Raw genomic sequence first — 24349 nt, forward strand, 5'->3', positions numbered from 1 at the left:
AAGTTATTTACTATTGGGCCGACTCAATAATGTTTTGCTCACTTGTGTTTTGGCCAACCTTGCAGTTGTAAATATTGGAATGGTATATATGTAATTTATGATATCATTTGCACTATAGTATGGATGTATGGAAAAAAAAGAAAAAAGAAAAAAAAGATAGTGATGTTCGCATGTGAAGAAGGTATTGCTATCAGCAGTAGAGTAAAAGAAATACAACAAGGTCAACATAGGAGCAGAAAAGTTATATCTATCACATTAGGTGATCAATGCAAAAAGGATCTTATCAACAATAGTTGTAAGTAGATCCACTGCTTCATCCTAATAGGTGAATCAATTTATAAATCCTTTAACAGGGTAGACTTAACAATTTTTTTGTAAATCTCCTAACAGAGTGCATACTTCATTGTATGTTTGTAAATCCTCTAACAAGGTGGATCTAGCAGTCCTACTTGCTCCTAACAGGGCAGATCACCAGAAGTGATCATTGTAAGCCTTAACCGGCCAACTTCATACTGCAGTAACGAAATTTTGTGGGCATCATCCCCACCCCAGTTTTACTTTCTAATTGGAAGGTTTCTAGGTCACCAAATCATTGTGTTCATGTGTTATGAATGATTGATCTTTCATTTATGCAGTAGATTAGATGAATGAATGATGAATGGTTAGAAATGCTGAATTGCTTAAAATTTTTATATGTTACTAATTCACCCCTCCCCTCTAAGTAATATATCTTATCCTGAATATTTCCAACATTCTTGACCTTCCAAACCATCCAGAATTCTTGTTGTTTGCTAGAAACCCTCTCTAAGTTCCTCGCCTTCATCGCTCCTCCATTTTTTTCTAACAGTAAACTAAAAATTATTTATAATATTACTAAGCACTTACGAACACATAATATTAATAATAAAAATAAATAAAAATACACTTTGAGAAAAAAAAAAAAATGAAGTGAGCTCTATACCTAGGCAATGTTACAAGCAACCGGAGATGAAATGAAAGTCGCAAATAAATCAAACTCAATTAACCACGCTAATTTCTTCCTTTTCTACACGCACGTGAAAGCATAAAACTTAGAAATTGAAACCCTAGACGGCAACAATCTTCAATTTCATCTTGTCCCTGCACAATACACTGCTTAACAATTTTTTTCATATGGGATTGAATGCCTTTTGTGACTCGTATTTGTTTTCATTTTCTGGTGTCTTTCCAGTTCACTTTGTCATCCTTGTTCCTGCACAATACCCTGCTTCACAATTTTTTTGGTATGGGTTTGAAGGCCTTTTTTGATTCGTATTTGTTTTCATTTTCTGGTGTCTTTCCAGTTCAGCTTGTCATCTTCTCAAGAAGAGACGCAGAGTCCCCTTGGCGTTCATCTGAGCTAGATTCTATGTTGAAAACAAAGTTCAGGAGTATTGTTATGTTTTATGATGTGACGCCATCCGATCTGAACTGTGGAATTTATGTAGATGCCTTGAGGCAATATTTGAAGAAGGGCATTCCGACCAACAAACTTGTAGAGTGGAAAGAAGCCCTCAGTGTGCTCTTGGCTACAAGCTCAACGGACATACCATCAGTAAGTCGATACTTTGTGCTCTGGATTTATCATATTAGATACGTTTTTAAGAGTTTGTAAACGCCCTAGCAGCGGGAATTATTAATCTAGGCATTTGGATAGATCATCTTAGATTACAGTGCAACATTTGTCAAGACCTTTTTTCCTCTGTTAAAAGTGTTTGCAGAAATTCTATGCGATTGAAGTACCGTTTTTTTTTTTTTCCAATTTTCAGCTGTCGTGATAAGCGGATGAGTCTGTGACGCATTAGAGATTGAAAGAAAAAAACAATTTTTTTAGCTGTCATGATAAGCTGATGAGTCTGTCAAGCATCAGAGATTGAAAAAAGGAAAGCAAAATTTTCAACCAAACTTTTCGATCCAAGTTACTTATGTAAAGCATTAGAAATTGAAAAAATGAATTTCCGCGCAAGTTACTGATGTGAAGCATTAGAGATTGAAAAAATGGATTTCAACCCAAGTTACTGATTTGAAACATTAGAGATTGAAAAAAAGAAAGCAAAATTTTCAGCCCAAGTTACATGAGTCTGTGAAGCATTAGAGATTGAAAAAAGAAAAGCAAAATCTTCAGCCCAAGCTACTGAGATGGAGAGATTCCAAAATGAAGGGATGTCAAAAGAAAAATAAGAGTAAGCACTGACATAAAGATTTGTGAAGTTTAAATACAATCGTGAATTACGTGTTGTGATTACAATTAGACAAGCGTGCACTAACATGCACCAAAGGTTGTTTATCTTCTCCAACTAACCTCTTCAAAGATGTAGTTACAAAAGAGTTTTTTATATACAATGAAACTAGATATACTAGGATGGTGTTGGAAGAGGCAGCTCTATGCCCTTACACTTAATTATAGATGAATTTGATTGGGTTGACCAGTTAGATGACTTACCTGACATCTTAGCGGACTGAGAGTTGTTGCAACTCCAGTTGAGCGTGATAAGCTCTGTGATTACAGTGAGAGAATAATATGCTTAAACCAGTTTATCTTCTGGACAAACTAAACTCTTCAAAGATGTGGTTACAAAAGAGTTTTCTCCATGCGATCAAGCTAGCTATATCCAGGATGGTGTCGGAAGAGGCAGATCTCTGTTCTTACATTTTCTTATAGATGAAGTTTATTGGGTGATCTTGTTAGATGCTCTATTCTACACAACTTGACCTACATTTTAGCAGTCTGACAATTTTTGCAACTCAAGTTGAGCTTGTTGAGCTCTGATAATTGCCATAAGCTTAGATGAGCTTGCTGAAAATCTGGTAGTTTGATAATTTGTAATTGTCACTACCCAAAATGAAGTTACCAAATCTTAATAATTTGGTTATAGCCACAATGTGATGGGGACACAACCCAAGAACAGAATGGACACAACAGAAAAAGGGAAATTGTATTGACTGAAAAATAAGCTGGTACATTCAGTATATAGAAAATAAACTTCAAAACATGCCCTAAGGGCTTACAATAGCATAAATCTGGAGATAATTTCTCCTTTCAATACCTCCTCTCAAACTCCACTCCGAACTGCCTTTTATAATGCCAAAAATCTCTTTAAATAGACCTCGGAAGGTTAAGGACTAGGAGTACATTCTAGAAAGTGCTAGTAGGCATCCACCGACCAAATAGAAGGTTCCAGAAGCTGTGTTAGACGTCGGAGCAAATCTAGAAGAATCTAGAAACGGTAACTGAACTTCCAGGAGGCATAACTTTTGAACCGTAGCTCCGATTGACGAATTGTTTATATTTTCAGAAAGCTCTTGAAGCGCTCTATAGCCCTATGGATCAGCTTTGCTCGTCCCCCATTTTTTGGCCCTTTTCGAAGTCATTTAATGCCCCTAACCTAACTTTGAAGCATTCTTAGGAGGTCTCCAAAACTCGAAAAACTGCAATAACTTTCAAACCGTGGGGCATTTTGACCTGATTCTTTTTCTGGAATGCTCTAAATCACAATTACATTCATCTGGCCAATTCACACCTTCTAGTTTACCAAAATGATGGCCCAATTACATGCTCCTATTTTTTCGGGATTTTCTAACACACTAATAGTGGAACTGTGAGAGTTGGAACCTTTATTTGACCCAAATGGGTATCCAAAAATGAAAACACCTGAAACAGAAACTAAGTCTAAGTACATTTTTTTTTGGGTGACACAGGATTGCCCTTATACCTCTGGATGCTCCTGCATCAGACACCCAGGGTAGATTGAAAAGTGACCCTGTCACTTTATAAATGGTAGGGGGAATCCCAAATGGGAAACCTCAGCTGCTGAAATCCAAGTTGAGTCCTCGATCGGTCGTCCTTTCCATTTGACCAAATACTCTTCATACTGCCTGTTTCTGGTACTCCTACCCACACGATGATCTAGAATGTCTTCTATCTCCTTCTTAGAAGTAGGAATTGGACATGGCTCTAACACCAGCTGTTCATCTGCACCATCATCATGATACTCTGTTAAATCTGCAACGTTGAAAATGGGAGAAATGTTAATACCATCTGGCAGCTCCACTTCATATGCATTTCCTGAGTCATGTTTCTTCAAAATTTTGTAGGGGCCAAATTTCTTCATTTTCAACTTGTTGTAAGTACCAGCTGTAAATCTTTCTTTTCATAAGTGCACCATGACTAGATCCCCTACTTGGAATTCCTTATGTCTTCTCCTTTGATCAGCCCTAGCTTTATACTCTTTATTCATCTTGGTAATGTGTGCTTGAACCTCCTCATGTAGACGCTTGATATGTTCAGCAAATTCCTCAGCTTCAGCACTTGTCCTCTCCCCTTGTTCTATCTTCCTCAATTCTGGTGCAGTCCTTGGGCTATTCCCATATACAATTTGGAATGGTGATTTTCCAATACTCCTATTTATAGAGTTATTGTAAGTAAACTCTGTTTGTGGTAGGATCAAATCCCATCCCTTGGGCTTATCCCCAACTAAACATCTCAGCAAATTGCCCAGACTTCTATTTACCACTTCTGTTTGGCTGTCAGTCTATGGGTGATGCGTGGAACTGAATTTTAGGTTTGTTCTCAACTTCTTCCACAATGTCCTCCAAAAATACCCCACAAATTTAGTATCTCTGTCAAAAACTATACTCCTTGGAAGACCATGTAGTCTTACCACCTCTTTGAAAAACAAGTCTGCAATATGGACAACATCATGAGTTTTGTGGCATGGAATGAAATGTGCCATTTTGGAGAACCAATCAACCACCACAAATACTGAGTCATTACCCCTTTGTGTCCTTGGCAATCCAAGAACAAAATCCATACTTATGTCCTCCCATGGCCTTGATGGAACAGGCAATGGCTGATATAGGCCAGTATTGTGACTAAACCCCTTGTCAACTTGACAAACTTGGCAACTCTGTACAAACTTCTTCACATCCTGTGAAATTTGAGGCCAAAAATAATGTTCTCTAAGAATGGCAATGGTCTTATCTTGACCAAAATGTCCTGCCATCCCTCCACTGTGTTTCTCCTTAATCAGATTTTCCCTCATGGAACTCCTTGGAATGCACAATTGACTACCCTTGAACAATATGCCATCCTGAATCAAATAGTCTAACCATTTGGTTCTATCTACAACAACAGGTTCTTTACAAGCTTTCCATGCTTCAGCAAAATCAAGATCCTCAGGGTACAAATTCTTGAGTTCATCAAACCCAACTACTTCAACTTGCATTATTGTAAGCAACAACTGTCTCCTACTTAGTGCATCTGCAACCCTGTTAGATTTTTCACTTCTATGCTTCGACACAAATGTATAGCTCTGTAAGAACTCTACCCACTTCATATGCCTCTGATTCAATTTACCTTGGCTATTTAAGTACTGTAATGCCTGATGATTAGTATACAAAACAAATTCCTTTGGCAATAAATAATGCCTCTATTTCTTTAAGGCCTGAACTATTGCATAGAACTCTTGATCATAAACAGAATACTTCTTCTTTGCATCATTCAATTTTTCACTAAAATATGCAATAGGCTTACCTTCTTGGCTTAATACAGCTCCAATAGCACTGCCACTAGCATCACAATCCACCTAGAACACTTTTCTAAAATCTGGAAGTGCCAACACAGGTTGTTCTGTCACCTTCTTCTTCAGCAATTCAAAACTTCTCGCAGTTGCTGCAGTCCATTTGAACTCTTTTCTATCCCCTCTTATTGTATCAGTTAGGGGTGCACATATGCCACTGAAATTCTTAATAAACTTTCTGTAAAAACTAACTAGACCATGAAATGATCTTACCTCAGTAGCAGACCTTGGAGTAGGCCATTCCAAGATGGCTTTTACTTTCTCTGGATCCATTTTGAGACCTTCAGGTGATATAACAAACCCCAAATAGACTAACTCCCTTTTTGCAAAGATACACTTCTTCAGATTAATTAACAGTTTCTCTTCCCTTAGCCTTTCAAGGACACTACGAATATGCAATAAATGTTCTTCCAAAGTCTTGCTGAAAATTAAAATATCATCCAAATAAACAATAACAAATTTTTCCAAGAACTTCTTAAGTACCTCATTCATGAGCCGCATGAAGGTGCTTGGGGCGTTCGTCAATCCAAAGGGCATGACCAACCACTCATAAAGACCCTCCTTGGTCTTGAAAGCTGTTTTCCACTCATCTCCTTCTCGAATCCGTATCTGGTGATAACCACTCTTCAAATCTATCTTTGTGAAGTACTGAGCTCCACTCAAGTAGTCCATAAGATCATCCATCCTTGGCAAAGGAAATCGGTACTTGAAGGTTATCCTATTTATAGCTCGAGAATCTGTACACATCCTCCACTCTCCATCCTTCTTTGGTGCGAGTACTGCAGGTACTGCACATGGACTCAGGCTCTCTCGAATCAAGCCCTTCCTCAACAGCTCTTGAACCTGTCTATTTAGCTCCTCTGTTTCAGTAGGAGTCATCCTGTGAGCAACCTTGTTAGGCAAACTAGCTCCTGGAATCAGATCTATTTGATGACTGATTTGCCTTACTGGTGGCAATCCATCTGGAACATTATCAGAGATAATAACTCCAAACTCCCCTAGTAAATCTAAAACTTCAAGTGGTATTTCACTACTACCTTCTTTATCTTTCCTAAGAATCAAAGCATAGCACATATGCTGATGTTTCATGCCATCTAAAAACTTCCTTTCATCAACAAGACAAATCCTAGCACTGCTACATACCTTTTCACCTTCTTTTTTCATGGGCTTCAATTTGTGGCGAACTCCATCCTTTGTCAGAGAGTATGTGTTTGCATGTCCATCATGTACTGCATGTCTATCAAACTGCCATGGTCTACCCAACAATAGATGGCAAACATCCATCGAAATAACATCACAGAGAACTTCATCATGGTAACTCCCAATTTTGAATTTCACTAAACATTGTTCACTTACCAGGACCTTATGATCATCTTTTACCCAAGCAATCCGATAGGGCTGGGGATGTTTCTCCCTCTTGAGCTTCAGCTTAGAGACCATCTCTTCTGATACCAAGTTATCAGTGCTACCACCATCAATGATCACGTCACAACATTTATCCTCACACTTGCATCTGGTACGAAACAAACTCCTCCGTTGTCCTGGTTCAATCTCACCACTTAGTAGGACTCTTTCATTTACCAAGGTCTCTCCTCTTTCTGCATCCTCTGAATGTGATGATTGTGCATCCTCATCCACATGAGCAACCCTAGCTTGGCCCTCAACTCTCTTATCTGTCCTTCCTTGTCGTTGAGGGCATTCAAAGGCACGATGACCTTCTTCATTGCAATGGAAACAGGTACCACGGAAGCCTCCTCTTCCTTGTCCACGTCCTCTACCTCTTCCTCTCTGATTTCCAAAGTCTTGATCATGGGAGCGGTTGAAACCCTCATTCCTCTGGTTCCTGCTAGTACCCACATCTTCATTTTTCTTTTGGGTTTCATTGCGGCCTCCAGATGATCTACCGCTTCCCCTTCCTCCTTGACCGCGTCCTCTTTGTCTTCCTTCAAACCTTTTATTCAGCTTCTCTTCAACTCGTAGGGCAAACTGGTATGCCTCTTCAACGCTGGTCATTCTTACCAGACTTAATTCCTCCTGGATGCTAGGTCGCAACCCACTGATATAACGAGCAACCTTCTCCTTATTTGCTTCTGCATGCCCCGCTCTACTCAAGAGTCGGTAAAATTCCTCTGTATATTCTTGGATTGATCTTCCTGCTTGCTTTAACCCATGCATCTTCTTAAACAAATCAAGCTCATAGTCCACAGGAATGAACTGCTTCTTCAATTTGTCCACCATGCGATCCCATCTTGTGATCTTCTCCTTTCCTCTTTTGTTTCTTTCCAATTGGACCTCTTGCCACCAGATTTTGGCATGGCCTTTGCAAACTTAACCCTATCTGGGTATCTGATATCCTCATACTCAAAGTATTCTTCCAGTTCATTGATCCAATCGATCAATTCATCTAGTTTCAGATTTCCTGAAAATACACCCACTTCAATTGTAGGTCTTTTCCCAAACTTAGTAATGGCCCTAAAAAGCCTTTCTTCTGCATGATTCAGAACTTCCCCTTCAAATTCCCCTTCTGGTCCAATTTCATTTTCTTCGTTGTCATCTTCACTTTCATCACCTGCGGCCACAGTTGCCCCTTACGGAGCTCCTCCTGCAATGCTTGTACCTGCCTTTGGAGGGCTCTAACCTCCTCAGGATTAATAACTCTGGCCCTTCCGCCACGCTCTCTTTGTGGAGGCATCTTCTTAACCCAAACCCACAACCACATAGTCCTGGTGCAAACTGCCTCACAGTCGGCGCTCTGTCTACACACTCAGGAAAACCAGCTCTGATACCACTTGATGGGGACACAACCCAAGAACAGAATGGACACAACAGAAAAAGGGAAATTGTATTGACTGAAAAATAAGCTAATACATTCAGTATAGAGAAAATAAACTTCAAAACATGCCCTAAGGGCTTACAATAGCATAAATCTGGAGATAATTTCTCCTTTCAATACCTCCTCTCAAACTCCATTCCGAACTGCCTTTTACAATGCCAAAAATCTCCTTAAATAGACCCCGGAGGGTTAAGGACTAGGAGTACATTCTAGAAAGTGCTAGTAGGCATCCACCGACCAAATAGAAGGTTTCAGAAGCTGCATTAGAAGTCGGCGCAAATCTAGAAGAATCCAGAAACGGTAACCGAACTTCTGGGAGGCATAACTTTTGAACCGTAGCTCCGATTGACGAACTGTTTACATTTTCGGAAAGCTCTTGAAGCGCTCTATAGCCCTATGGACAAGCTTCGCTCGTCCCCCAGTTTTCGGCCCTTTTCGAGGTCATTTAATGCCCCTAACTTGACTTTGAAGCATTCTTAGGAGGTCTCCAAAACTCGAAAAACTGCAATAACTTTCAAACCATGGGGCCTTTTGACTTGATTCTTTTTCTGGAATGCTCTAAATCACAATTACATTCATCTGGCCAATTCACACCTTCTAGTTTACCAAAATGATGGCTCAATTACATGCTCCTATTTTTTCGGGATTTTCTAACACACTGATAGTGAAATTGTGAGAGTTGGAACCTTTATTTGACCCAAATGGGTATCCAAAAATGAAAACACCTGAAACAGAAACTAAGTCTAAGTACATTTTTTTTTGGGTGACACAGGATTGCCCTTATACCTCTGGATGCTCCTGCATCACAATGCAATATGAGCATCTTGGTAGTTTGGTAATGAGCTTGTTGAGCTCTGGTAATTGCCATAAGCTTAGATGAGCTTGCTGAAAATCTGGTAGTTTGATAATTGGTAATTGTCACAACCCAAAATGAAATTGCCGAATCTTAATATTTTGGTGACAGTCACAATGCAGTATGAGCATCTTAATAGTTTGGTAATAGTCAGAACCCATTATGACCATTTGTTGAGTCTTAGTAGTTTGTTGTGCTAAAACATAACAAATATTTGTTGACGATATCAAATGTGTCGATGTTTCATTTTTTTTCCATTGGCATGCATTCTGATGATCTTAATAGTTTTCTAAAACAAAATGCAGAATTGTCCGCTCCTCTTAGCCCCGGGCACGGGAGAGATCTATTAAGTGTGTTGAGCATGCTCTTATGGAGGATTTCAAGATTCACTGGAGTCTTGATTTTGCTTTTAGAATGAATGACCATCTTCGAATATGGGAAAATAAATTATAAACTAAACTTATCCCATTCTGTCAGCCATGTCACAGTGTGCCTCTTGCTCCATATGACAATTCTGACATGACATTCAAAATATTATAATTTGTTGGACACATTCTGTAGCCTGATCAGTTTTTATTCTTTTCCATTAGCAGCATGTATATGATATGCACTAATATAATGATCTTTAGAACTCGACAATTCAATTCAATTTTTTATCCCTTCATCAGTGACTAAATTACTTAAAAAAAGATAAAATGTAAATCAAACAATTTTGCCGTGACATCAAGTGTCTTGGTGTAGTTCAAGGATGTTTAAAGAGTGTCATCTGTATTCATGGGCATCAACTAGATAAATATTAAACACCCATTCATAGGGTCAAATCCAAAACATGGTGTTTTAAAGAATTGTACATGCATGTTTGAGAAGATTATGTTAAAAAAATGCCTGTATATTATATTCTCTTCTACACAATTAATCCCCTCTTCAACTTGATAAATGGTACATGATACATTTGGTATATTTGAATTTTAACACTGCAAAGTGCTAAAATGAAAAATTTAAGTGCAAGTCCCGGGTTCAATTCATGTTGAAAGAGCTTATATTTTGTAAAATGTGATCGCAGACATTTTTTTAGCAACATTTCTATGCTAGTTTCAGTTTTCTTCACGCTTAGCTGTTTTTTAATTCTGGTTGTATCTACATTTCGTGGCTTCTTTAGTCGTCATTTAGGGCAATTTTTTAAAGATTTTCCGTTTCATTTTTAGTGGGTGTGCGCTGGGTTGAAGGTTTTTTTAGACTGGTAAATATTTAATTCAATGCAAAGAGATTTCTATAGTCCTTTAAATAGAGAGTAAGCTGTTTTTAGATTTGCCTGTGTACTCGATATTTGCATTAAGAAAATTGTAGCCTTTTTTAAGAAGTTGATTTCTAGTTCTGAGTTTGAATTTTAATATTTTGTCACCTAAATAAGATAATGAATAAGAATCTTTTGTTCTATTTTGTTTGTTGTGGTTTCCAGTCTGAAATTAGGAGTCGCAGATTTAAATAATTGGATATGTTAAAATCTATACGAACAGAGATTTATCTTAATTAGTTTCCGTATCAGGTAATTTGTGAGATAGCCTAGAGGGAACTCTGCATGAACTGAGAAGGGTAGGCAGGAAAAAAGGACCTCAAAGAATGGTAATGAATTGCATCAGAGGATAGAAACCATCGAGCTAGTGGGTCCAACGAGGAACATGAGAATATGAGAAATGCGAGTAGTCCAGTAGAGCAGTATATGCTATAGAGGGACTAATTGAAGCTGTGGGCAGGCTTTGATATAGGTTGATATGTTAGACATTAAAGCTGAACTCAGCCCAGATTTATTTCTAGACCAGGTCCAAGAGTTGGAGAAGTATTTGAGATGGAAGACATTACTAGTATGAACCTAAAATATTAAAAATTGCAGCATCCAAATTGAAGTCTCATGCCGCTATATAGTGAGAGAACTTGCAGATTTCTTGAAGAAGGAATGGAAAGGATAAACTAGGGTATGGTCTAAGATACTAAAACATCTATTGACTCAATTTTTACTTTTGATTACAAACAAAAAGTATTAAAAGAAAGTTAAAATAAAGAAATCAGTAGGTGCAAGCATGTACTGAGCAAGTTACAAGGCTTCAAATCTAAATTGATATAAAAGGTCAGAAAAGGAAAAACATTAGCTAGGCATGTCAATGGCTTTAAGATTCAACTTCAAGATGGGATCTCCATGGTGAAGGTATGGACCATAGATGAAGTATGTGAATATGCCTTAAAGGCAAAGGAGATATTGAAGTGATAAAGAAAAATGGTGAGTAAAAGGGGTGATGGCAACTAGAACAAAGGAAAGAGAAGTTCATCTAGATTTGAAGAAGAAGAGCTGGAAGAAAATGTGGAGTTGGATTTGGAGGACGACGACAGGGAGATTGGAAGACCTTTAGATTTTTCATTTTTGATCAAGTCTATCAGACCATAGAATACCCTAACAACCTCCAGAGGACAATGGTAAGCCAAGAAGAAGAACAAATTGAAGTCGAGATGTTCCTTACAAGATACAAGAATACCTATCTGATAAGACTTATTGGAAGAATTTGATAGCAGTTCGCAATCTTTACCCTCATCATTCAGATAATGGAGATGTTCAAGATGAGGACATGCTGGGAGATTTGAACTATCAATTGCCACAGGGAAAAAGGGAGCATTTAGAAAAGATAGTTGACACTTAAGTTTTTTTTTTATTAAATATAAAGCGATCCCATTACAATTCTGGCTGACTGATCATGCCCAGATATGACTGAAGTGCAGTACTACAGTCCCACTTATATCCAGACATATGTATTTTTACATCATATATCAAGTGTTTTGTACATCATAATGCACCTGTCAGCAATATGCACCATAGATGTACTACTGGCAGAGTACTTGCCGAGTTGCAAAAATTGGTTGAATTTTGTAGCCTGGCGAGTTTTAAGGACTTTTATTGGCACCAAAATCTCATGAATTTTTGGCAAAAACTTGCCAACTCCTAGTCAAAATTTTGCCAAAATCTTGATCATAGTTTTATAACATAACTTAAAGGCAGAAAATGACCCAAATTAATTTGTATTTTGCTGAAAAGGGAAAAATAGTCTTTCAAACACTTGTATTCCAAACACTTGCAAATTGATTTCTATCGATTTGAAGTGGACTTGAGGCAGATTTTTTTGAAGAGAATGACATCAATGATTTGAAGAGGCAGGCTATGGAGGAGGGGGGTGGATTTGTTTTCACATTGGATGGCATTGAGTTGAATGAGTAGTCATTGCTAGTGCTAGGAGAAACTAGAGGCAGAGCTACTTCCTTGATGGAGGATGAACCACAGGCTGAAGTCAGACATATCGAGCAAGGAGGCACAATCATGCCCATGTAGACTTCTAGGACTAGTCCCTCTAGTTCTACCTCTCCTTAAATTTTACCAGAGGTGAAGAGGAAGATCTAATTGTAATGATGTATTTACTTTTAGTATACTTCACCAGGTTAACACCCTGGACCCTCGAACCAGGCCGGGTACAAATTGGATTCGGATTCACAGATCGGTCAGTCCTGGATTCACACAGTCTGTTTTCGGACTTGTGGATCAATTATTCAAATTTTTAATGTTTATCTTTCCCATTTGGAATTCATCAATGGTCAAGCATCATAGATTCATAAATGAAATGATTTAGTTTTACAATTATGTTTATTTCTCTTTTTTTTGTATACACACGCACACACCGACCTCTACAAACCATAATGATTTTTTTCACAAACCCATGATCCGGGTTCTCTTACCCAAACCCAATCCGGTAACTTAGTTTTTAGGTTTTTCATAAATGATTTATTATTTTGCTTCCAGCCATCAGCAATCCTCATGAGAATGCAATTTTGTACCCACTTCATGTTTAAATATATCTAGACTAAGCTTGTTTCTTTTGTGTTCTCAGTTATTGACTCATTTGGTGCATCTTCTTATTGTGTTTTGCAATAAAACAATGTACTTATAATTAAATTTAAGCAATTTTTAAAGTTCCCAAGTGTTTTTTCTGGAAACTGGCCAAGCTTTTCACAAATATTTTTTCAGGCCGTAGCAAGTTTTTGGTTATGGCAAGTTTTCAAACTATCGTGTGAACATATTCAAAATTACTGAACAGTTAAACATCCCACCTCTCCTTGAACCATGCAGCCTAAGGAAGAGGGCCATCTGAGCTTTTGTAGATTAGGATCTGTGCATTAGCATTCTGTTGAAGTACAACACCTTCCGGGACAGCAACAACAAGTGGGACAACCTCTTCTGTTACCTGTGCCTTTGCTTTTCTATCTCTGCCACAAAGTTTTGTAGTCCTATCTAAAGGGGGTCCTGTCTGCAGTTCTTCGAGACCAAGTATGGCCTCAGCAAATCTCGTTTTTGTACACCCTCACCTGTTCGTCTTTGGGAAGTTTTTCAAATATCTCCTTAGATAGTCTCATAGTCACTGTTACCTGCCAAGAAATATTATCCAAAAATGAGTCTCTTGAGAGACTCAGTAAGCAATCTAACACAATCTTTAACAATATCATCATTTGTAGCTTTCCATATAAACCAAAGAAATCTCACTTGAAAGAATAGACCAAAAAACAGTAGCTTCCTTCCTCCTAGGGACTAATATGGACACTAATTTTAAGGCCTAAAATGCTCCAGATTTCCTTACCAAACAAGCATGAAAAATGATATGCATGGTGTTTTCAGGCAGCCTATAAAGAGGAAAATATCGAGTTCTCCATTAGCAGCAGTAATGGGGAGTTTCTGCAGAAGCAAACTCCAAGTAGAATACTTAATCTTGGGTTAATAGGTGTGGACTCAAAGTTCTCAAAGAAAATATGCCATACAATATTGTCAATCTTGGTGTTCCAAGTAGAGTAGATATTCTAGGCAATGTCATCAAAATCAGCAAGCACAGTATATATGAACTTTGCTTTCATATGGGGAAGAGGAGTGTCATTAGTCCACTTAAAGGTAGAGGGGCTGGAGATCATCAAAACAAGGCTACGAAGGGACAAGGATGCACAGGCTGTTCTCAGAATAGTATAGGGTCTTCAATTGGTAAGGGGAATGTCAAAACTGGTGCTAATCTCATCTTAGGTTATCAGCTGTCCATCTCTGATTGTATCTTTGAATACATTGATACTGCCATCCTTATCCACAACCTCATTTTGCATTATATGACCCCTAACAGCCTCCCAAGCCTTCCAAATGGATTTGAAAACAATAGACCCTGCTGCTTTGACTGGAAAATGACCAAAAGGGATGTCTTTCTAGTGCTGATTATTTTTGGGGACAGATCTATATATTGTGTTTGCTAAGAACCTTCCAAGACTCTTCTCCTTCCGGAGTCTTGAAAATCCTTTTAGCAGGTATTGCAATGCCCTGTAACCTTAAGGTCTTTAAGAGTCAAGAGCCAAACCTCCATTATTTTTCTCTCATAGCAAACCATACCCATCTGACAGCATGTCTCTTCTTGTTACCCTTCCCATCAGACCATAAGACATACTTGGTTTGTTTTTGGATGAGATTGAAATTTTGAATTGATATTGACTAAACAACCAGACAGAGGAATAATAGATATTGTATGAAGACATTTTGTTTTGACATATGTTGATTCTACCTGCCATAGTGAGAGATAGTTCTTATTCCATCTTTTGAGTTTCCTTTCAATCTTCTCCTTGATCCAATTCCACGTACCCTTAAGATATGGGTGAACGGCAAAAGGGATGCCAGATATATCACCTGATGACTAAGTCCACCCCAGTCAATAGAGTATCTGCTGAATCATTTAGGTCTATAATCTCAACCTAGTAAAAAAAATTTGGACAAGGAATCTTGCTACCAGATGCTGAACAAAATAGGTTCAACTTAGTCATTAAGATCTCAAAATTGGCTTCCTCTAATTGGATCAGTATTGCCGTGTCTGAAGCATGAACATTCGATATTTCTTGTGATATTGCTATCAGGATTTAACCGTGTAGTTTTTGAGTCAAACTCGTTGATCCATATTTCATGAGTAAGTGATTCAAGATGAATCCATCTCTCATGATAATAAATGGAACACTTGGCACTCATTGGATCTAGCTGATGCTCACAGAGGTGAAGCACCGGAACTTCTCGGGAGGTCACCCATCCTAGTACTACTCCAGATTGAGTGTGCTTAACTACGGAGTTTCCTCCATGGTTAAACCCACTCTGCTTGCAACCCCATTTGCAAAACCTTCACCAAGTGTTGTGCCTTATGAACCATTCATTGGAAAGCCCCTTAAGCTCATCAATTGATAGGAGATAATTTCCACAGCAAGTCAAATTGTGATATTGCTATCAAGATTTAATTTTGTAGTTTTTGAGGCTAACTCATTGACCCATATTTCATGAGTAGTGATTCAACATGAATCCATCTCCCATGATAATGAATGGAACACTTAGCACTAATTGGATCTTGGAAGGATCACTCCTTTGTTTTTAGATTATAGTTGCTCGTCTTTCAGCAAGTAAAGCAAAGCGTCTTTTTCGAATACAAAGGTGGCTAGGGTGAGTTGACAATTGTAACATCCAGATTTCCAGGGTCTAAATTAACAACTATCAACTCAAAGAATATAGTTATTACTTCGTTTGATAGGAAGACAATTATATCATTCTTGTTCGTGTGAATAGAATTTACCGTTAAAAGCAGTTAGACAAAATTTTCTTAACTAAAAACTTGAAATGCCATCAATTGAAATCACTACAAAAGTTGAAAACCACATACCTCGAAAAACTGAGACCGAAATCAAACTAGTGATGCTTCTGCAACCACCCAGGTTAGTCCACAAATACACTATAACAATTTCATATAGTGACTATCATCTACAAACCGCTACCTTAAAATCAAATGATAATTACAATTAAATACCACTATATATTTTAAATTAGGGCATCACATATCACCGTATCAATTAGGGCATCATTTACCTTCGGTTCATTTAGGGCTTTTGATACCGCTGTCACACTTAGGGCTTCCGCTACCACGGATTCAACTAGGGCTTTCGATACTGCTATCTCACTTAGGGCTTCCAATACCATGGATTCATTTTAGGGCTTCCACAACCATGGATTCATTTTAGGGCTTTCGTGACGATGGATTCAATTTAGGGCTTTCACGACCACGGATTCAATTTAGGGCTTCTGCGATCACGGATTCAATTAGGGCTTCAGATTCCCTTCCTTCCGATTGCTTAATTGTGATAGTAACTCAAGGTTAGAATTATACTTATATTTGATATCCATATAAATGAAAAACAATCCACGGTTCTATATCTTGCATCTAGGTGTAAAATAACGGTAACAATAAATTAACTCATTTTAATCTTACCTCCTCATAAATAAAAATGATATTACCTGATTCCGATAATCAAATGAATGGATAGCTTATCTCCGTTTGACGCATGTCTGACATCTGGAGAATAGGTGAACATTGCTAGGAGCTTAACCACCCAACCTTGGACCACAACATATCCCCACATGATCTCTAACGAGAAAGGCCCTCCCTACTTAGAATTGACAGGAAACATCTTACCATCCACTGTGCATCATGATATATAACACCATACAACTTGGCAGCAGGAGATCACCATAACAAGAATATGCATGCTCTATTAATTAATTCATTTTAATGATAACTATTGAAATGCCATAACTGATACTGATTCCAATTATTGGTGATTCCTTTCTCACACCTCATCACCCATCTTCTTGGCTACACAGTTGAGTGAGTTCAGGTAATCGGAATTCTCAGAGCAAATGACTCTATCAACTATACAAGAAGATTACATGCATCCAGCAATTCATAATCTATGATTATATAAACATGTTCTTTTAAGATTCCAGAATTTTGATTGTTTAAGTCTAATATCCAAATGATGTAATGGTTATAGATCTGTACAATGTTTTTCTTGGCTTCAATCTAAGATTCATAACACTTGTTTTTCATAAGAACACAGATACATTTTATATTCACAGCTATAGTGTGTCCGACCCGGGTCTATGGCTTAGCAAAGAATACAATTGCTTTTCTAAATTATTTACTGGCTCTTCTTGAGGGCACTATCCCTTATCTCATAGACATATGGAAAATACTTTGTATAGGCTTGCTCTGATATGACTTCTTTTTAACAAAGATTTGATAGAAATTCTATATTCTATTATGGTATCAATATTCTCATTTATTTCAGACTATTCAACGCTTAAGCTTATGTGCAGCCATAATAAGGAACAAAAGATACCTCTATAGTATGCATGGAGTAAATCAAGTAATGTAATACCATAAACCTATCTCAGTCTATAGGAATAACCGGCTAAGGATGGATACTCAATTCGAATTTTGAAAGGAGTTATGCCCTTAATAACATATTTGTTTCAATCTCAGCCGACTGCCAACAGGCATTATATCATTGTAATGTTATAACAAAAGAAAAGACATCAACTGTCAATGGTTTTCAACAGACTTCAAGCATTTATTGTTGTTAGAGAACCACATAAGGAAACAACTACTTTGCAATGGAAATACGGCAAGCTTTCAAAGATCATGAGAACTTAAAAAGGATGATGACAGGATTCAAGCTTTGATCACAGTCATAAACCATAAATGAAAAACAATTTTCTCTGTATTAGAAATCAGCAGCCTTAAATACAAGTCGAGTTTTATTAATATGAAACTAAGAAATGATCTGCGGGCACATGGATTAAACTCTGCATTTGTAATATGAAAAGGGAAGTACAAATGACCATACATATTGAATTTAAATTCCTTACGTGACCCAATCTCTGTCATTGATTGTTGAGAAGGCCTCACTTGTTTAACCTGCCTATCTCTTTCAGTAACCCGCAGGAGTTGGTACTGATGTAAGGCAAAAATGTTAATATCAGAATTGGTTCTGTCTCTATTGTTTTCAGGGAAACTCAACTACTAGAGAAAATAGAAAAGCTGATGAAGTATATGAAAAAGAATGTCGAAAGACCATAAGAAATCCATAATATAGAATGGGGCCAGACCTTTCGGCTACCATCGGTTACAAGATTCAATTCAAATACCCTCAAATCGACTTAAGAGAAAATAAAGAAAGAAAGGAAGAAAAAGAAAGAAAGAAAGAAGATGAAAAGTTTTAAAGGTTATTATAATCATTAAAACCTAATATATACATCACTTAATTGATTATAAATTATAATGGTACTAAATGATTTTATATTTAAAATGTATGTAATAAATAATTATTAAAAACAATATAATGAACGATAAATTAAAATCCTTTAAGATACGTTTTATATTTTAACTCAATTATTTTAATTAAATTATTAAATAACTCATGCAAGTCCCGCAAATATATTCTATTTCAAATCGTTGGATCCTTTACCCGTCTACCCAATGATGGTGATGCTTTGCCTAATTTTTTTCTGACAATGTTTCCACCCTTTCGACATGCTCCCTGCAAGGAATTTCTCTATAATTAAAATATAAATTATATAATCATAAATAATCATAACAATTAACCTTTCCTCGTAATTCCATGAATTCGCAATTAACGATCAACTAACATGTCATCTTTACTAGAAATCATGATGACTATCTTACCATTTTGCCAAATTATGTCAAATTAAATTGCCAACTGACTTCATGCGGACTTCAACGGTTATATTTCAAGCTAAGTCAAAAATTGGGATGCAACAACAGCCCTGCCTTAACCATCTGGATAAGGTAAAGGCTTAAGATTGCATCCCATTTACCTCTACCATTGCATGGGCATCCCTCATAGTGTTACAACCATATTACAAAACTGTGGAGATAAACCCAACCCTTGTAGCATCATGAGTATAGTTACCACTCCACCCGGCCATATCCCTTTTCAAAATCTAGAAGTGACATGGATACTTTCTGTTTGGATTCAACTGCCTAATTCAGTCTTCAAATGTATAGATTAGTTTTGCAAATTATCCTCAGGTGAAAAGTATTAGAAAAATTAAAATTCCTATCAGGGGACTTAGAAAAAACAGATATTGTAAATCTGAACATACTCACATTTTCATGGAGATGAATAAATGATATTTATTATACATCAGAGTTTCTTCGAGAAGATCAAGAATTTCTGGAACTAGAGAACATTATAAGCATCGAATAGTTGGAATTGTGTTTATGTCTGCATCTTTCAGCAGGCTATCGAGCTGTATAAAGTTGAATGTATAGATTGCAGATATTAAATGCCACAAGAGTATTTGTATAATGTAGAGAGGAATTCAGTTTTTTTTGCTATTAACCTTGAGTTTAGTTATCTTTCTTTGCTTACGAGTCTAGAACTTACTGATATTGATGATAATTAGTATCATATAACCATACTCTCAATTATCTATTTTGCTTTGATGTCATTATGACTATGGATTACTGATAAAGTTTTGTTATTTAGTCTTGTAAATTCAAAACTGCTGCTGGAGTTTTATTGCTGTAATTGGGAAATATAGTTGATGGGTTTGAGTTAACAGTAATTTTCTTTTCAGTGATGACGATGCAGTACATGAAATCCATATAAATGAGTATCTAAGCCTCAGGTATCACTAAAATTTTCACAATCGTTGGGTGCAACGGTCACACGCCTTAGGGTTCTTACCTCTAAGTACCTTATATGGGAAAGCATGCTGGTTCTTCCTCTAAAAGACTTGCTATGGGGCCATATATGAGGAAGATACTGATATTCACAACTGCAGTCACTCATTACAAAGAAATAGATTATGTTAAAAAAAAATGAAGGTGTTTCAGAGCTGTGTGTCAATCTTGAATCTGGTCTGTTAATAGTGCCTTACTTTGGGAGGTGGAGTCCTTTTGATGTATCTACCCATGGTTCCAGCCAATTCTAATCACGATGCATAACTAAACAAAATCATCATTATTACTGCCCGCCCCCCACAGCCCCCCTCAAAAAAGAAGAAACAGATTATGTTAAGAAAGTTAAAGTTTGTATGTCTTAATAAAAAGATATTTTGTGCTAGATTTAATTAACAAATAGTTAAGAGATAGCTTCCTGCAAGGTAGTTTAAGGAATTGTTGGGAAACTATGTTCCCTCAAGTTTCCAGGACAGGGATGACAGGGGATGGATTTTTGGGATGGTAAAAAATTTTCAATTTTTTTTTTTTAGGACATCATATAAATAGAGGAAAAATATAAAATATATAGAGAAATTTGCATATATACATTACATTCATACGAAGACATGGATAAACTATGTCATTTAAACATCATAGAAAGTTAACATACAACATTTCAATAATCAAACTCAATACTCAATATGCTGTACTGCATTCATAGTTTGGAATTATTGTCAATGTGCATGTGATATTAAAATAATAACACAAAAATTTGAAATATATGTAAGAACATGATTTAGAATTCACTTTCAATAGCAACACGAACAATAACCACCTTCCAAATTAAAACACACAGCTATCATTTGATTTTGAAACTACACTTTCAATTCATTGGAAGTAGACTAATATTAATACAAAAAAGTCATCTATATAGTTTTGATAGGTTTGTTACAATAAGATGGTATCTTGATGCAACTCCCAATATTCACCATATCTTCTACAAAGGACCAAGATCAATCCAAGACCAACCAAGCACTGATGTATTGCCAAAAAATGACATAAGGATGAATGTTTTAGGCCTATAATGCACTTTTCAGACTTTCCCAACACCTTGTAGTTTGCTATATAATTTTGAGAGTAGTGTGTGACTATAATAACAATATTAACTCCATGATTCTTAATGTAATGTTGTTAAATAATAATCAAAAGGCCCCAAATAACACGAATTAACTCTCAAACAGTAATAAGCATGTTAGGGTGAACTTGGAAGGAGGGGCTCAATTTAATTTTTTTAAAAAAATGTTTAAAAGTGCTAATGTTATCTATAAAATTAGGGACACCCATGTGTCCTTGGGACTTACAAGGTGTCTCTAACCATCACCGAATGTACGAATGTACCCCCTCAAAAAAATTGAAGTCCTCAAGTTTCAAAGACGTTTCTTGGGAATTTTCAGAAAAAGGGGGACGAGATGGTGACACCCCCTAGTCGTCACCAAGTCCTCGAAATATTTCCCTTACAGAGATAGGGATTTTTAGCTTGGGGACGTGTCCGTGGTAACACAGTTGGGAAACTATTTTGGGAATTCAATACTTGTTAAGCCATTGCACAATATCTTTTAAAACTAGATAAAACATCAAATTTTTTTAATATATGGGTGCTCGCTTCATGAGCAAAATGGTTTAGCTTTTACAATATTTATTTCTGCAATCATTTTTAACATGATATAAAATTTGATGTTTTATTTAAAGAAATACAACCTTATTATTTCAATTGTTGTATCAACAATGGTTTTTCAACAATCACAATGTTGACAACTGATCTGTATGGCTACACTAGATGATGTAAGACATTTATAAAGATTGTGGTATTGGTAGAAGGGAAAATATTTATTAGTTTTTTCCCCTACTTTCTCTATGATTGGGTTGCTGAAATGTTTTCATTAGAAGAAAGATAATTAGTATTGATATTCTAAACAATTGAGATGTATTTGTAAGGGTGACAAATATGTGAATTAAAAAGTACCAAGATACTTTTCACTCTTTAAAAGGATTTTTTCACCATTTCAATGTATGGAAAACTATTAAGGTTGAAAATGGCATTAAAGGCATTTGATAACATGTAAGACTAAAAATGCTCTGAAAGAGATGTTTGGATAATACAAATACATTTCATCTTAAAAAAGGCATTAGAGGTATTCGAAACATGTGTCAGTGAAGATGTTTAGATGCTGAAAAAATATTTATTTGGAAAAAAACTCTAATTTTTTTTAAAAATAATTTCAATAGTAGGTAGAAGACTTGAGGTTCAAATGTAACGAGTTTATAATATATATATTTCTTTTCATAATATTCATATGAGGTGTTTTTTTAAATTTTAAATGAAGTAAAAAGAACTATTCATGTATTGGGTGCATTTTTGGTTAGGATTGGGGTCTTTATTTTATTCAAAATTACAAAGTAAGCTAAGTAGGTCATATTGGATGTTGGATGCACTAAGGTTGGAGGAATATTATTGTCTTGAGTTAGCTTCTCACTATGTCTTGCATGCGAAATACCATTTTTTGTGTGTCCCTTAATGGAACAACGGGGAGTCCAACAAATTTATGATTTGTAGATGATTGAGCATGTCCTGACCCAAAAAATTAGTGTCTTTATGGATCTTGATAAATAGCTATCTTGATTCACAAAAAAGGTCAGTGTACTTGTGAATAGTCAAGTATGTCTCTATTCACATGTATCATTGGACAACTTGGACATTTGCCTGGAAATTTGCCTAGACATGAGTAGCTTGATGTTTTATGTAAATCTGGTTATTAGTAAGGACATTTCCCTAGAGAAACATTTGAGGGGTTATAAGGAGATTGGTGAAGTCACTTTAATAGATTTGAAGATGGGATAGGATAAGTCCATATTGTAGAGTTTCTATTTTTTTCTTGTTATTTTTTAATGTAAATCTTAGGGGGATGTTGGAAAATGAAGGTTTACATATTGTTATGAAGGGGATAATTAGTTGGAAGTTAGTTTTCTATAAGATAGTTTAGGACGTTTGATGCATGAGCATCTTGAGTCTAGAACAATCAACATCACCTAAAATATTTTTCAATTTGTTTATCTCAATTTTTGGTATGTTTCCACACTTTTTTAGGACAATTTACATATTGTTATGAAGGGGATAATTAGTTGGAAGTTAGTTTTCTATAAGATAGTTTAGGACGTTTGATGCATGAGCATCTTGAGTCTAGAACAATCAACATCACCTAAAATATTTTTCAATTTGTTTATCTCAATTTTTGGTATGTTTCCACACTTTTTTAGGACAATGCAAGCTCTCGAAAGGCTTGTGTTTCAAAGCACAACTAAAGAAGTTTTCAACTTAATTCAATGCTGTTATAGTTTTTGTTGTTGAAGTGCTACTTTGAAAGGTCATATGCCGACACTAGAATAGAATATCTTCATGGAATGTATAAACTTTCAATGGGAAATGAATTGAAAGAAAGAAAATGTGGAAGCAAAGGCAGAGCACATGGAACTGTTTGACACAATGCCTTCAATGGAATATGATGGTTGCAGTCTTTGAAGAAATGGAATAGGTGAAAAGGCTTTATAAACTTCCAACTAACAAGTAGCAGATACAAGCCAATGCCCAAGAGTTGTGCTAAGAGCCAAAAAAAGGAAACAAAAGGAAGGGAGAATTTTTGCAAAATATAATACTTAATAAGCATTTGTAAAATATATTTAAAAACTTTGAATAAATATTACTTCTTTTATATATTTTGGTTATGTCTATGGGAGCAAAATGCTTTAGTTTTCTATGCCCACAAACATTCTTTCAACATGTACAACATTGAACAGGTTTGTGACCATAAATAGGGGGAGAGAATAATTTTTGTTACACAATGCAAATGTATTGTTCAACAAATTTATTAATGGTTAATGCAGATGTATTGTTGAGCAAATTTATTAATGGTTTCTCTAATAGCTTTTAGAATTCTGGTTAATAATCCTTGATGTGAAGAAGATAAATGTTGCTTTTACATTAATATTCTTTGCGATGGTTGAAAATACTTTGGCAATACTTTTCTATTGCTCTAATAAATATGGATTTCAATGTTGTCTCATGTGATGTTAATTGTTGATTGTTGATATTAATATGTTAATTTGTTATTTGACTAACGAAAAAAAACGTTTAGATTATAATTTTATTATTATTTTTGCTTAATAAATCTATTTCAACTCAAAGAGCTCTTGTTTAACATGATACCACACAGGTAGCTCTTTAAGAATAAAATCTTGTAAAAGTGTCTAATATGAAGTGCTTGGTAAGCAAATGATACTCAAAGCTAAGCTTGTAGATGCTATGGTTACCATGCTTGAAAACACTCCTTCACGTATTGATTTCTTTGGATTCTTTTGGGGTTAAAGATACCTCCACTTGACAACATTTTAGAGA

At 36.1% G+C, this 24349-nt stretch overlaps 1 long non-coding RNA gene across 3 annotated transcripts; it reads left to right on the forward strand.

The window, feature by feature from the left end:
* The first annotated feature begins 1056 nt into the window (after nucleotides 1-1056).
* LOC149558991 (uncharacterized) lies at nucleotides 1057-23668 on the forward strand. Of its 3 annotated transcripts, none has more exons than XR_016365093.1 (3): nucleotides 1057-1262; nucleotides 1467-1573; nucleotides 9589-12962. It is a non-coding gene; the product is annotated as an uncharacterized LOC149558991 (long non-coding RNA). The 3 variants fall into 3 exon arrangements; XR_016365094.1 differs by lacking the exon at nucleotides 9589-12962 and adding an exon at nucleotides 1788-2902; XR_016365095.1 differs by lacking the exon at nucleotides 9589-12962 and adding an exon at nucleotides 19815-23668 and having other exon boundaries at nucleotides 1069-1262.
* The last annotated feature ends 681 nt before the right edge of the window (nucleotides 23669-24349 follow it).

The sequence above is a fragment of the Cupressus sempervirens genome, chromosome 5 (assembly GCF_028749045.1).
Source record: "Cupressus sempervirens isolate cs-2001-9-10 chromosome 5, ASM2874904v1, whole genome shotgun sequence".
Lineage (NCBI taxonomy): Eukaryota > Viridiplantae > Streptophyta > Pinopsida > Cupressales > Cupressaceae > Cupressus > Cupressus sempervirens.